Source organism: Varroa destructor, unplaced genomic scaffold (assembly GCF_002443255.2).
Source record: "Varroa destructor unplaced genomic scaffold, Vdes_3.0 BEIS01000003.1, whole genome shotgun sequence".
Lineage (NCBI taxonomy): Eukaryota > Metazoa > Arthropoda > Arachnida > Mesostigmata > Varroidae > Varroa > Varroa destructor.
This window is the reverse complement of record NW_019211456.1, coordinates 2857357-2872512: the sequence shown is the minus strand read 5'-3', so window position 1 is coordinate 2872512 and position 15156 is coordinate 2857357. Positions and strand designations below refer to the sequence as shown.

Sequence of the window (15156 nt, the reverse complement as noted above, 5' to 3'; positions counted from 1 at the left end):
TGGCCTTAAACATTTGTATCGTTCGTTCGTTCGTGTATTCGTTCACAGATACAGTTCGACTTGATACCACTCTAAGTTTGTATTCAAATATGGAAATTCCTTCCATCATAAGCGAATGAACTACTAACTCTAACTGTTTTACGGAAGGCGCTAAAGCTTGCTTTTATGATATTTTATACGGTGAATCTAAATTGAAGCGTTTTTATTGCAAGTTAGTAAATATGAATGTTCGCTTAGATCTCAGTTTCCTCGATGGGATTCAGGCCTTGATCAAACGACCCGCCGCACGCAGCGAAGTAACATAGTTACGCTAACCAAAATGGCCACCTTACCCAAACGATGGTTGAAAATCAATTTCAGGTCCTCGAGCTGTAAACGGTATACTTTTCTGCGACTCGTTCGGCTCAGGGTTATTGAATTGGGTCAGCACATCAGTAACGCAATCCGTATTGGTTCCCCTTGGTAAAAACCTTCGTTGCTCTAGAGAAAATAACGATATCATGTCATAACTATTTTATGTCAATCTCATCTTAAATGTCTGAGCATTTAATTGCCCAGTGATATCGTTCCATTTGAAATTCTCATCGGACATCCACCCGTAGGTCGATTTTGCTACCACTACCAGCGAATGTATACGCAACATTATTTGGGTTCTATAACGTAATTGCAACACTGCAATGATAATATTGAAGCCTGGTATGAGATGAGGTTATCGGACGATTTCAATATAGGCCTAACTGGATACAAAATACATTGTTAAACACTAGCTGCGAAAACGGTGATCTATTTTTCACTTTGATTTGCGGCCCACTTCAGTGGGCAGCTTACTTCAACGAAAAAAAAGGTTTGGAGCCAACGTGGCTCCTCGGAACGGCGTTTCCTTTTTACAGGGAGTATATAATCATTTATCTGCTTCCTTAGCGAACGATTTAATATTAGCTTATCCGAAAAACAAATATGGCAACTATTCCCACTTTTTAAGGCTTAGAAATGAAACTTTCATATAACATGAATGAGTGAGCATTATACACTATGTAACAGACTCACGGACCTTGCCCTATGCTTGACTCGAGGCAGACAAATATTGATTTGTTACATTCAGCTTACCCCAAATTATCATCAAGAACTGTGCCATTGCAGATAAAATGGGTTTGTAATTCGTGTTACGCCTCACCTAGCGAATTGTCAATTGAAATTGGATTGTAAACCTGTACCTTAACAGCCATCTGGGCCATTGGAACTCTCTTGAGATCCTGCAGCACCAATTCTGTTAGCGTCTTGCAAATAGTTGATTATGACCATTTTATTTGACGACGATTTTACGCTCAGCGACATACAGCCCGTTGCAGTTGGCCTGTTCCACGTGTCCCTGTTAAAATAGCTTTGTTACCGTGTTGCAATTGTCCTGGCAGCCTGCACTCAGCCGAAAGGAACTATTGCTTATGGTTTACCTACAATTTTACAGGCGTCAGGTGGTAGCTCTTCGGTTAGAATATCAGACTCTATCGCTCTGCTTTAGCAGTGATTGGTTACCTTTTTGGGATGCTATCGTTTTTTTTTATAAGAATGCTCTGGTAATCTCATCAGTTCTTTCCTAATAATTCGTTAATGCACCGTATGCTTGCTGCTGCCTAAGAAAGTAGGTGGGCTGACTTGAATTTTGCTTAACTAGTACTCAGATTTATCCTTCCGCACTGGAGACGGCACGAGTCTGAGGCCACATCTAAAGCGTAGTCTGTACCTTTCAGTAATTAGCCCGCTCTCGGAGAGGATCCGCGCGGAACGCTAATTATTCTTTCGTGTCCAGCTTGTGCGTTATGTGTTCTTTTGCCCTTGCCTGGTGGTAATCGGTCAGGATCAGCAATGATGTAAGCGTCTCGTCAATCGTTAATATGGTCCTCAGTTATTGGGAAGTACTAAAAATACAGATTAACACATCGCCTTTGGCGGTCTTTAACTACATTTGCTTAAAAATAATCTAGGTGATGTCAATCATTAAGCGAAAGCATACGTGTATGCTACCACTGACCCAGCTGTTCGGCTAGAAAAGGTGCCTCGTGTCATCGTTTTTTTTTATAGGTATTTTCTAAACCGACAAACCGTCGGATTCTATGACGCACAGCTGGTAGAATAACCCAATATAAAAATGCTCTTCAATGCTTCAGCGTAGATCATCACTCTTTAACATGAACGTGCTTTGTTGGCACCGTAGTTGACTCCAGATCAGGACTCGAAGAACGGAACAAGACCAATCATTTACGCGCAATAAACTATTAGTTCTGTCCTAATCTAACTAGAGGAGCTGTTTCAGAGCGAGGGTTAAGATGACTGCTTTTAAACAGGTCTATGAAACACGGGAAGAAAGCATTGCACTCAATACGTTCTAGCTCGCTGTTGTTTCTCTCGGTTTCCACTTGCTCTAAAAAATTGTCCAGTCAGTTGCCGCCCTTATCATCAATTACTGTCATGTTATTATTATAACTGGGCGGGGCCGCCTCTTCCCTCTCTTATTTTTTGACCCTCCTCTCCGAGACTACAACGTTGCAGTTTTGTTTTTTGCGCGGCACTCACTCGCATTCATTATTTACGATTGGATTTCGCGGGCAAGCTGCTCGGCTGCTATTCAAACTGGCGCTGCTGCGATAGACAATTTAAAAAGTAACAGGTGGAAGTAGGGTGCAAATCGGGCAGAAAAGATGGATATTTCGATCATTGCAAAATAAGTTAGTAACAAAAGGACAAAGGTGAAATATCTGTAATTTGCTATGTTCATCACCATTATTTTAGCTTTATCTTCGCAGTGAAGGTGCACGAGGACAACTGGTCAATTGCCTATTTTCTATTCATTTTTTCCTATTGTCTATTCATCTTTTACGCATCGAAGGTCGGACGGAGAGTCCTAGCGATATAACAAAGTATTTGAAATCAGGGATGTTAGGTTTAATGAATGACTACTGACGACGATTGCAGTATGTATATGGGAAATGACGGATGGAACTTGAACGGCCACTTGGAGAACGGTTTTTTGTGTTGACCGAAACAAAACCTATGTCGCTCGTACGATAATGCCGTCGTTTAATTTCTACCTTGTTAAATCAAGTAGCGTTGACACAAGCCCCATTATGCGGCATGGACACGTATATCTGTTTATGAAAAATCATATTTTTAACTCTATTATGTTACGATTAAGATGTCACGCATCCTTAATTCGCATCCCGCTGTGCCAAATGCGCATCTAGATATATCAGATAGAAGTAATACTGTTGGAGTAACCGTAAGATCAAGCCGTATGAAACAGCGGGACGCCGCAGGCTCATTTTCAATAGCAGAAATGCAGTCCGACCCTGTGGTTTCACCGTCTACTACCTGCCTTCTAAGATCCTAACCTAAAGGTCACTCGGAGTCATTGATTCAATAACTGAATAAGTTTGGTTTATTCGTAAAATGAAAAAATACTTAAAGTGTAAAGACAGATGTGGTTTGTTCCTTATGACCTTGAGAACCCCATGAAGTTAATGGTATGGTTTGAGCAATTACGGCGCACGGGTAGCTATGCCGCCGAAATATCCTTTACTTCGCCATGGCTTTAGCACACTAAGCCCAATAAGACAATAAAAATGTCAATTTGAATCTATGAAAAAAAAATTAACGTCGAACATGATGATGGGTCTATTTGTATGGTTTCTCTCGTTGTCTCCTCTTCACTTTGTTAAGTCATGAGTGACATCGATTCAGTCCTGTAATAGGCACACCTAACTGGAAGGCATGGCTATTCACTATATTCGTATGACTCAGTCATGGTATAACGAAATGCAGTTATATCAAGCTATATTACTGTTTTGAATAGGACGTGGCCTTGATGTTGGTTGCCATTTTGAGCTAAAACGTAATTTTTCTGCAGAGAGCCTACTTGAAATTCCGCTCAAGCTCCGCAAGGGTCGACTCAAATCAAAGATACTCCAGAAACTCGGGAATCACAGCTTGAGTTCAGCTAGGAATCGTGAAGAAGGTACTAGAAGTGGTGTCTGTTAAACAACATAGTATTTCAACGTCCCATGTGTACATAAATAAACACGTATGAAAATGGGACAATTAATCGTTTCCATTGATATCGTTTATTTTGCGATAATCAATATAATACGAGGAAATTATGTAGCAGAAATCCGTAGACAATTTCATGTATCATACGTACATATATATTTTTACTCCTTTTATTCAACATGTTTAAGTAACAAAACCGTAATGAAAAAGTAAAGTACAAGTATTTGTTCAGAAAATCACTTGCAATGGTCCCTCAATAGGAATGAATTTTTGTTATTATGGCTGTAAATTTATTACGGTGAAGTTCAGTTATTTCAAGAACTTATCCATAGCATTAGAGTGCGGCGGGTCTAAATAGACTAATCTAAATACAATATGACGTCGACGGTGGCCTATCTGTCTGTTACCTTTTATGCATGCATAGAATAACGATAACATACGATGGTCAGCGCACTGCCTAGGCCAGCTTTATGTCCCTATTGGTTTTTGTCCTGCAGCTATTTTTCACCGTTAGTTCTGTACATACCTTACCCTTCTGACAAGCGCGACTTTCTTATAGCTTCTTTGATTCCTTTAGATCATCACATAATTATATGATAGCCTTAAAAAGATAGAGTCAAACCGCTGAAACGATCTACCCTTCTCTCGGATGATCCAACGCAATTCATACGAAAAATTTCGGATTTTATCCAGCGCAGGGCAGCTTTCGTACTGTAAAATTGAAGTAATCTTAAATATGATTTATTTAATCAATAATAAGATCTATACGTTAATATTCAATTAATTCTATACTTGTAAGGCTTATTAAGTTTTTAGTTAAAAGTTAAATACCTGTAAGGCACGAATTTAGAGATTTAAGCGTAAATATTAAATATATTTAGAATATACAGAAATACCACAACCTAACTTTATGTAAATATGGAAAAAAGTTCAAATGTATTTTATTAAGTGCATCAGCCCATTCTTTAAAAGCTAATAAACTTATACTTAATATAGTTTATTTGTTTACATATGCCAAGCACACTTATCGAAAACTATCGACTACTGCAATTTTACTTCAGTAACTTTATGTCCTACCACGTTCACTCACGTTCATTTATCACCTTTTTTTAGGTTAGCTAATATAGAAAAATTATCAGAAGACAATGATAATTTTCCCCTATAATGAATTCTTTCATATTTTGGTTGAAGTATTTTAAGGGAACGATATCTTTGGGCCGAAAGACTTTTACGACTTAAATGTTTAGTCCAATTATTTGCTGATGAGCTGGAAACGAAGAGTTATTTCAAAGCAAAACGACGGTTGGATCTAATCGGTATATACTCTCGTGTCAATAAAAGAATCATGCTACAGGGATTATATTCAAGTCATCTACTATTAGGCATTGGGACGTACTCATTGGAAGTCGTATAATTTGTCTGCTGGTCGGGATTATGACGTCCTGATACTGAATGTCGAATAGCAAACCAAAGTTTGATTGCCATACGCCCCTGGTAGGTGTAAATCCTTGCGTGTATAAGGGCATTTTAACTTGTACGTTGACGATGGATAAGGAATTAACCATCCTATCCCGAGCGGATTTTTTGCCATGCAACTGTCAATCCTAGAAGTAGGCGGTACTACCTCAGAGCTTAACGTAGTTACAGTTTATTAACATATGGATAATTCGAACTGATAGCAGGAGCAAAGTTCTGAATATGGCAATAACTGTTAGACACCTTTTACCAACCCATTTTATATCAAACAACATACATTACGACGGTTGCTTTATGTTCCTTTTATGTTGATTCTGTAGGTATTGAGCAGGGAAGAGTATAGGCAACCCCGGAAGAGACGTGTAAGCGCAGAGTTACACCAAATCTCTCATTTTAAAGTAACCACGATTTGCGTTCGGTAGAAATAGAAAAATTTTTTGCACTGAGAAATGCTTAAGAAAAATAGAATGATCAAAAAACATCTGCATATGGCTTAGCTGCATCGAAAAACGTTTGAGTATTTATACATCTCTGCCTCCTGCCGGTAACGTTACATCTTAGGGAAACACTATGGGTTAATCTAATAGTACAGATTGTTTGTTACGCTTGATGACATTATCAACATTTTGAAAAGACTAAGTTGTGGTACAGAAGCCCGGTTGCTGGAAACAGTGAGATACAACGTTGAAAGTTAAAAGATAGCAGCCATTGAAATTCGGATGCCGAAGTCCCTAACCAACTTCATCATAGCAATAACTCGTCTGAGTACTGAGGTGTTTCTTCCGCAAAACACAAGGCACGCTCAGGTATAGATCTAATTATATGATTCGTTTTATCCGCGTCGTTACAGTCCGAAAGTACCGCAGTATGCTTTACATTGTCATGATAGAGTTTAAATGATACAATGGTACGAGGAATGCGCTTCTACACATCAAAATATACAACAGACAAATAAAACAGCATCAATCCAGCTTGAAAGATATGAATCCAATGGTACACATGCCGTATATTCGAAGTGAATTAGGAGATCTTCTTTTTTTTTTTTCTACTAAGTGGCCTAGCCGATCAAATATCCTAGAAGAATCGAACGAAATATAATTAAGTGACCTCTTATTTTCACGCAGATAGTCTAACGTTGTGCTGCTTCAACTGATCAATTTCCAATAAATATTTCGTGGATCTCTGTTGATCTTTATCTATAACTATAGGATACTTATCGAAAAAAGGGCACTTGCATCTGTGTTTCGCCAACAACCCTTCAAACAATGAAGATGCTAAGCGTCCTGTGTGGCAGTTAGCTCTGTTTCGGGCACCGCAACAACTATAGGGCTCAGGAGGCGCTTAGGCGCGATACGTTTCTTATGCGAGCATGTTAATGCAAGGTCCGAAAGGGCATATTTTTAAAAAGCAGGTTAGACTTTCCAGGAATTGAACCCGGCCATAGACACACGGTTCGTTTCGTACTGGGAGCCGGCCGTCTGATAGAACGTTTACTAAGCGTAAAACACGAAATATAGAGGTTAGATTTGCTTAACAATTTTCTTCGACTTGTTAATAGTCAGCTCAATTAATATAGGAAGATTAGGATATAAAGACTCTGCTAACAGCAAGGGCACACTGAAAGAAGCAACGGCTTGTAAACAATCCAGGAAATCTTCTTCAACAGGATAGTCTAAGAAGTACGTTACCGTATAATGTCTGTTACATTATCTTATCTAGAAGTATATTTTTTTTGAGAACAGCACTGAAATTTTAATAGCTCATTAGCATTATATCATTAGATTTGAAAGACTGGACTGAATTAAACGACTGTTAATTACACGTTTATGCACGTCAAAAATATCCTTAACTAGTATATCTACAGGCTCCTCTTCCAATATCTCTCTATGGATGATGAGTATCCACAGCTCTTTTAGCTAACGGACAGTGACCGAATGTTTCCTAGGAAACTACCCATTAGTACTATAATTGAACGTAGCAGCTAAGAGCAACCTTACACATAAGAGAAAAATTAGATAAGCTTACATAAAATTTAGTCATTTAGGTTCACTCAACCTGGCCCAAAAACGCAACTATTATGAGTCCAATATTCGAACAACTTTGAAGCAAAAATTAAAAATGACTATTTGAAAGTGTATTTTTTTGCTAGGCCAACAGACCAAAACTGCTTAGGTAGAAAAGATGCCAAGAAAATGCTCCTGCCGCAAATAAAAGGTATATTTCGAAACTTTAATTTGGTCATACACCACACATCTGATCAAACACTTAAACACCGTCTTACACGTAAGGCCCATCAGTTCTTTCTCTACGGTCGTATATTGTACAACCTAGTTAAAATATGGGTACAGATTTTCAACTATTTAAGTAAAGCGATAATATCTATTCCGATACAATCATGGTGCATCTCTTATTTGGGAGTCCGTGCTCGAGCTCTTCTTTTATGATCATGCAAACCGAATGGATAAACGACACGTGCGTTGCTCTATACTAGGCAATAAGGGTCATAAGTTAGACTTCTTCCCTCCTACACACAATCTCCTACATAGTGGCGCGTGCACCGTGCAGGATCCAAATAACAAGGCGACTGGAGCTCTATTTTGAGAAACGCTAGAAGCCTAAGGACGACAGAGTAACTCAACGATCGACAGATGAAAATCGTTCGGAAAGATCTATCCACTCGGCATTATTGAACTTCACACGAAAACATGGGCCGCGTAAGTGGCACACTGCATTCTGCAATTACGAAGTTTGTGTCACATGCCTTATGTATGCAGATAGATCACTGTTGTCAAAAATGGGGAAGAAGCTCTTGACACAAACAAAGATATGAATTATCGATAGAAAACAAAATTAATCCAAACCAGATTGAAGATGACAATGATGATTAGACATGTTCATGTTGGTACCGTGGGCACAAATGTTAAAAATTAGCCTTGCTTTTTACCTGAATAATCCATAATCTTAAAGGCAAAATTATATTTGGAAATTGTCTCATGACGCCTCGATGGAGGTTTTACGACAGTAATTTTGTAGATTATTACCTTTGAAGGCCAAATTTTTTGGTACGGTTTGTTTCCATGTCACCGATAAGTGACGTTCTCAAAGAACATTCATTATTATAATAATTTGTTAGAATTATTGCCGTTACGGAAATGGTACAATTAAATCAAGTTTGCCAGTCGCCCTGTGGTCAATTAAGTCTGAAGCTCAGATGTGTTTGCAGCCTTGTTGTGTACCAAATGCGTCATAAACGTGTCATCTTTCGACCTTTAAGCAATTGGCGAAGCGGAAGGCAATTTTGACCTCAAAAGGATTGACTTCGTCTGAGGTGCTCTAGTGGTAGATATGTCCTTGGTTTCAACCGCATAAGTTTCCAAATGAGCTACTAGGTGTAGGTAGATACAAAACGAATACTTAAAAATGTTTGTAAAGTGAAATCCATACTGAATTAAAGCGTAGATTGCAGTTACTACTGAAGGCATAATGAATCAGGTCCTTCGGGGATTGTGTCAGCATACTTGAATACGCACTGGAATATCAGTACAACGGCAAAATTTGAGAAATGGACCATATGCGATAATTTGTCTTCGATTTTTATTACAACGGTAATCATCATAGACTTATTGCCTCAAAAAATAAACTGTTTACCCCTTCACTATTTATTCATAGCCCTTTAGAGGGACTCCCAGTTTACTTAAGCATTTGGTTCACGCATTTCAAATATAAATATTGCTAAGGGGTTGGGGGGTTGGGGGGTTATCGATTTCTGAATGCTTTCGTGTTAATTAGCACACAAACCTTTTCTTACTTTGCGATACGCGTTCTGGTTGGTGCGCCACTTAGTTTGATAGGCCATGTCGATTCGGCGCGTCAGTCAATCAGTCGGTCCAAGTCGATGGAGGCGTATGAAGATATGTGAGAACGCACCCTCTCCTTTCCTTGGCCGTCTGGCCTTCTGTGGCTTTAAAAGCCAATGTCACTACAGTTCAGTAATTCCGAGATTTGAGTAGGCACACATCGCTGCCGCCCGAATTCAGCTTTCCCTCCACCATTTCCTTCGTAACTGCCTTCCGCCCACATTTCCGCGGCTTTACATTCCCGATCAGAAATCCAGCAGAGCGGGACCGGGAATCTATAAGCCCATAGCTGGAGGCTCAACCCGGCCGTAACTTGAACAGCTCCCGTGCATAGGACAGTTGTTTCCCAGAGGAGACATTCGTTGGATGCGGTATATTGCCCCTTTTGTAGATGTCCAAGATAAGAAGATGCGACCTACACAAAACCTCGTGTCGCCGACAATCCCAAGTAGTGATCTCATCCCATATTGAACGGTTGGCATGACTGTATATTCCATGCAATTTTATGCTACGCTATGCCGCTGCCATATTCTAGGAAACGCAACGACATTGGCTAGCACTACGACGGCATATGTGATGCTGCGACCAATAAGATGTTTGCCATCAATATCTACATAGTACCAGTAGTCAACTATGATGGTCGGTACCTATCTAACTCATAGGCGTTTTGTAGAAAGCTTACCCTTACTTGAGCGCTTCGCTCAGTACTTTCCTTTCTCAGCTGTCGCGAAAACCATTGTACTACTTTCAAGAAGTCGTCAACACTAGTGGAAAAATGTATTGCATTAATATGAGGTTTTGGAAACATTTTTACGTCACAGAGAAAGGTAATGAAAAGGTGGTAATTTGTTCGGAAGATAATTATGTATAGCTGAATTTCTCGGAAGTAGAAAGCCCATAATTTCACACCACAACCTCTTACATAATATTGAATACAAAGTAACCCTAGCATAGAATTTAAAAAGGTGCCTTTTCTGATTCGTACTATGCGTTCGATAACTTGTTCTTCTATTCACCGTAGTACGTAGATAATATCATGACCATTGCAATTCTCATATCGCTTCTGTAACTATGGTTGTATTCCATTTTCTATCTAACGTAAGCATAACTAAATATCTATTATATTGCATTATAATAAATAGGTGCACCAGTACGGCATTTTTATTCGAAGGGACGGGAAGCTCGTTAAAATTTATCATTATCATTCTGCAATATAAAACATCACGGCGTTATTGAAGAGTTGCGCCAAGATTGGGACCAAAATGTCAGCATTGTCACTTTGTGATGGTGGCAGGACGTATTCTTCCACTTTTCCTTGCGATCCTTTGCGTACAAAGGAAGTGTGTCCTGTCTTCCGCCGATTAGCCCTATTTGCTCCCATTTTGACGATGGTAGAAATTTGCGCCATTCGTTTCTGTGTAGATTTAAGTCGACAAACTCCTTTCTACCGCTTTTCCGCGAGTGTAAAATGGCCCTCTGAGACCGTGTTTTATTTTCGGAAAAACTGTCATCCACATTGTTACAAACTGCAGTCCTATCGCTAGTGGGTCTGTCCGTTTCTTCCAGAAGTTCATGAGTTGAAGCATGTTCAACCTATTATGGGTATATGTAAGAGAAAAATATTTGAAACCTAGGTCCTCAGATAATAAATATTAAATTAAATAGCTGAGCAGTTTCGTGATGTGACATACCATAGTAGATGTCGTAGTATACAGAAGGGTGCATCCGAACTGGATCAAACATTGTAGGTCTGTTTTTTGCAACGGGTATGCGTTTTTCTGTTATTTTTGATACTAGAAGGAATCTAGTTTTCAGAAGAAAAAAAATGTTTTTTGCGAAAGGGGTCCTTTTTAGTCTTTAACAGCACAACGAAAGATTCACAACACAGGGAAACAAGTCGAACTTTAGAGTTAACTCATGCCATACAAAAGTGAATTCCCGAAAAGCTCTTTGTCAGACAAGAAAAAGACATGTGAGCAGGCGTACCATGTCAAAGACTATTCACAAAAACCTCAGGTACATGCCATAGATCATAAAAATCAGATAGACGTTCTGTAAGGCGAATCATACCAAGACATTAGGTCGTTAGCTCCTTAATTTTCTCAAGAATAAGGCGCCAGGCCACCTTCGGTTCTTGTTTGTGTCTGCAGAAATTTTCGCTGGCTCGCTCACGCTGCTGATGTGCCTGTTCGGAACAAGAGTGATGTTCTGAATGCGATATGCAGTAAAAAAGATACTTCCATGTATGCGACAATACTTCTTTTAAAAAGTCAAACGTATTATTGATGACGTTTGTCTTCATGGTCTACAATCTATTCTACAGTTGTAGATAATTAAAGTATCCTGAAGAAGGCCATACGTTTTCCAGAAAGATGGCGCCGTTTCATACTAGTCGGCTAGCGCAAAATTTTGCTACTCAATAATATAAACTTTTTCTAGAATCAGCAGATATGGTCGCCAAACAGCCCAAATTTAAGCTCATTTGATTACTACGTAAAAGCGTTATTGAGAGAGAGTTTAAGAAGTTTCGAGATGAATACGTCGGCTCACTCGCTCATCCTATCAAAAATGCGTCTCCAGATTTGTTGGGTGGGGGGAGGGGGAGGGGAGAGGACAAACAAGCCTGCGAGGACCCAAAATCCCAAACTGAAGTTGTTTCGTGATGAACGCTGATTATTGAATGAACATGAGCGTTAGGAATATCGCTTCTAGAAAGCGTGGAATATTTCGTTTAAATATCTGCTGTTATTTGTACACAATCTTGTCTAACATATAGCCACGTGTCGTGTCTTCGATTACCGCAGAGAAGTTCTTTGTTGGATGCGCCATTTGAAAGCCAGTACATTTACCTAGATTCATTGGTGCTGATTTTGGAACAATGATTGATTGACTTAGGTACAATTAGAGTTAGCCATAGGATGCTTATGACATAAGCTCGTATGGTAAGTGGAACTATCAATGCCTTCAAACTACTTATATTAACGCTCAATCGCACGACAAGTTCAATAAACGTAAGTCTCTCCGTTCAAAGTTGGACGATCATTGCTATGCTCGGACCATAGGTTACTATGCAAATTGCCGAATTTAAAATAAGATATATTTTCTTACCTGCTAAATTGTCAAAATAAAAGAAGGCAAGCTAATTTTAATCCCAAAATGTTTCTTGCATGACTAAGGCATGCTTTCTGAAATAGCTGCAGATAAAGTGTCGAACTTCAAAACGTTAGCGTCCAGACGCTACTTTGGTCACATTTTCACATAAAAAGACATGAGATTTGCCTAGATGTAGAACAGTCCAATCAATGCGTACATTTAGTCAGAGTCCTGTATAAGCTCAAATGCTTCGAAAACGATCGTAAGACATGAATCATTGCGGTGGCTTCGCTTCCAGTTACTCCTTAAACATACCGTTTTGCCCCTAAAGCTAAATAACTGGATATGTTGAACTCTATGCCCGATACTGTTGTTAAGAATTGCTTTAAAAGGCTTGCAACTAGCGCAAGACGAAATGATTCTACGCAAGGCTTCAAACTTGGAATGTTTTGCGTGTTCTTATATTTAATTGGGAAATGCGTCATGCTTCGTGCTTATAACAACTTCCATGGCTGAATGTTAGCAAGCATACTATGCCGGTGGTTCAAGAATATGTATATTGGTGTCACGGCTCCCCTATGTCCAGTTCGATGCAGACAGTCATTTTCAAAAAACTGGATTTTTTAGCCAAACTGGTAAATAGAAATAAAGATAGCGGCACATTTTTGTCTTAAATTTAATTGAATCAATTACCCCTTATCTGTCATTGCATGATTTCCAATAGCACTGACCCAAAAATCCTTCGTTACACCTGTCGTCTACTTCACACACTTCACAAGAGCTCATTCGATTCGATGGAAATACTTTCGCCTTGTATATGCTACGACAGAGGTGTAAAATTTTCCTCAGAAACGAATCGGAAAAACAATGTTCTTTGTTCTCTCTTATATAGACATTTCTCTAGTTGCTGAATTTTTCAACTAACAGCCGGCATTGACTGAGAATAATAATAATCATGATAATACTTTGTTCTATCTTTTTTTTATTTTCCTTAACATTCTGCTGTTTTTGTTCTCGCGCCTTTGCACCTTAGACTTTTAGATTTGAGTCTACTAGCTTACGGTTGGCTGACTATTTCTCTCATGAAACGGCAGACCGTAAAAAAGAGGACAACCACTCAAAAAAAGTTACGAGTCTATTCCATATTTGGATGGGCCTAAGGTAGGCAGCTCTCAAAAATTGCCTCAGACAACTACAAAGGAGAGTTACCATGACGATGTAAGCAATCTTCTCGAGAAACCCGTGCAATCAGTGGCAATATTTCAGGTTAATTTTTTAGAATGTGGTGGGGCTCAGTAAACAAATCATGGAACATGGACGCCTATATCACCTTACAACTGCAAGTTGAAATTTGAAGACCTCCTTGATAGCCATTATGTAAGTTAATATGTGAGAATCACTGCATTTCGCGATAACATGAGACAATGCGCTTGTAAGGGCCTGCCCATTGATTGAACCTAGCAGTAACAAGATAAATGATACGGTTTGAGGGTAGTCAGTTTTTTCAAATATGTCATCTAATGACGTTACAATAAACGCTCGAAATAGCGAGTTCCGGCCAAAACGCTAGCTCAGTCTTAACCAATAAAGAATCATATATAATTTTCAAAGCATTAACTATAGTGCATGAACAATTGGGGCTACGGGTTGGGGTTCAGGATGTGAGAGGAACATCTTCATAATATTACGATGCTGAACGCGTAATTCGAAACACGTTCAATTCATTTAAAAATTATCCTGTTTCGCCCATGATGGTGTAATTATTTACTAAACCGAGGTATGCGTGAGGTGGTTTAAGTTTGAAATCGGTCATAGACATGCGGTTCTGCTGGTACAAGGAACTAGTTGTTTGAAACAACGTTTAATGATAGTATCGGACATTAAACATGGAATATTTAGATCTAATTGGAATTTACCTGTTGTTTGACTACCATCATCGCTTGACTAATGCATTTTTTTTTCCTTAAAACAAACGAAGAGTCTTTATCTTCTAATCACTTTAATAACTTCCTGTTAGTGCAAATATTTTCCGTTAAGGTTATGGCAGCGTTCAAAAGCTGTGCCTCCTTCGTTGGTATTAAAAACGTTCTATGATTATTAGTTGCTATCCCAAGCGGTTAGTGTGAATCAGCAGACTGCCTAGTTAGAAAATAACCTGCATTTCGTATTTTGGCAGGATGCTCGATAGCTTCGATGGTACGTTATAACTTTTTATAATGAGTACTAGTTTCGATTTTTACTAGGCTAAAAGACTCGAGCGTTTAGAGGATATCAAATATGAAAAACAAAGTCTTAGCTCTATGAAGATAAGCTTAGGCCTCTAGTCATTAGTAAACATTGTCGGGTAGCCTGATCTCTGAACTGCAGCTCGATTTTTAATGGCTGTTTTTTTTCCAGATGATACTGTTAGGTGCTGAAGGGAACAGTAGAGTTCCTTGTACACGCACATGCCCTCAGCTTCTCTAGTCAGTCCAGCAGTTCCTTTACAATCACACATCATTCTTAATGGCCCCTGTCGTATAGCTCTATTCCTTTTCAACTTTTAACGGTAAATTATATATTGATACCACAAGGTCCCATTGGGAGGGTTTGGTTCAGAAATACTATCGCGTCTGACGTGCGCAAAGGAGAAGTGTCAAAAAATGCACGCTTGATAAGTTTTATCTTCCTTGTGCTAATGCACACAAGG

General features: G+C 39.1%; 1 long non-coding RNA gene across 2 annotated transcripts; it reads right to left on the bottom strand.

The window, feature by feature from the left end:
• Window positions 1-10521: 10521 nt before the first annotated feature.
• LOC147756387 (uncharacterized) lies at window positions 10522-12717 on the bottom strand. 2 transcript variants are annotated; one of them, XR_015324226.1, is made up of 3 exons: window positions 12483-12717; window positions 11445-11559; window positions 10522-10967 (listed from the first exon to the last, which is right to left on the bottom strand). It is a non-coding gene; the product is annotated as an uncharacterized LOC147756387 (long non-coding RNA). The 2 variants fall into 2 exon arrangements; XR_015324225.1 differs by lacking the exon at window positions 12483-12717 and adding an exon at window positions 11734-11810.
• Between the last annotated feature and the right edge of the window lie 2439 nt (window positions 12718-15156).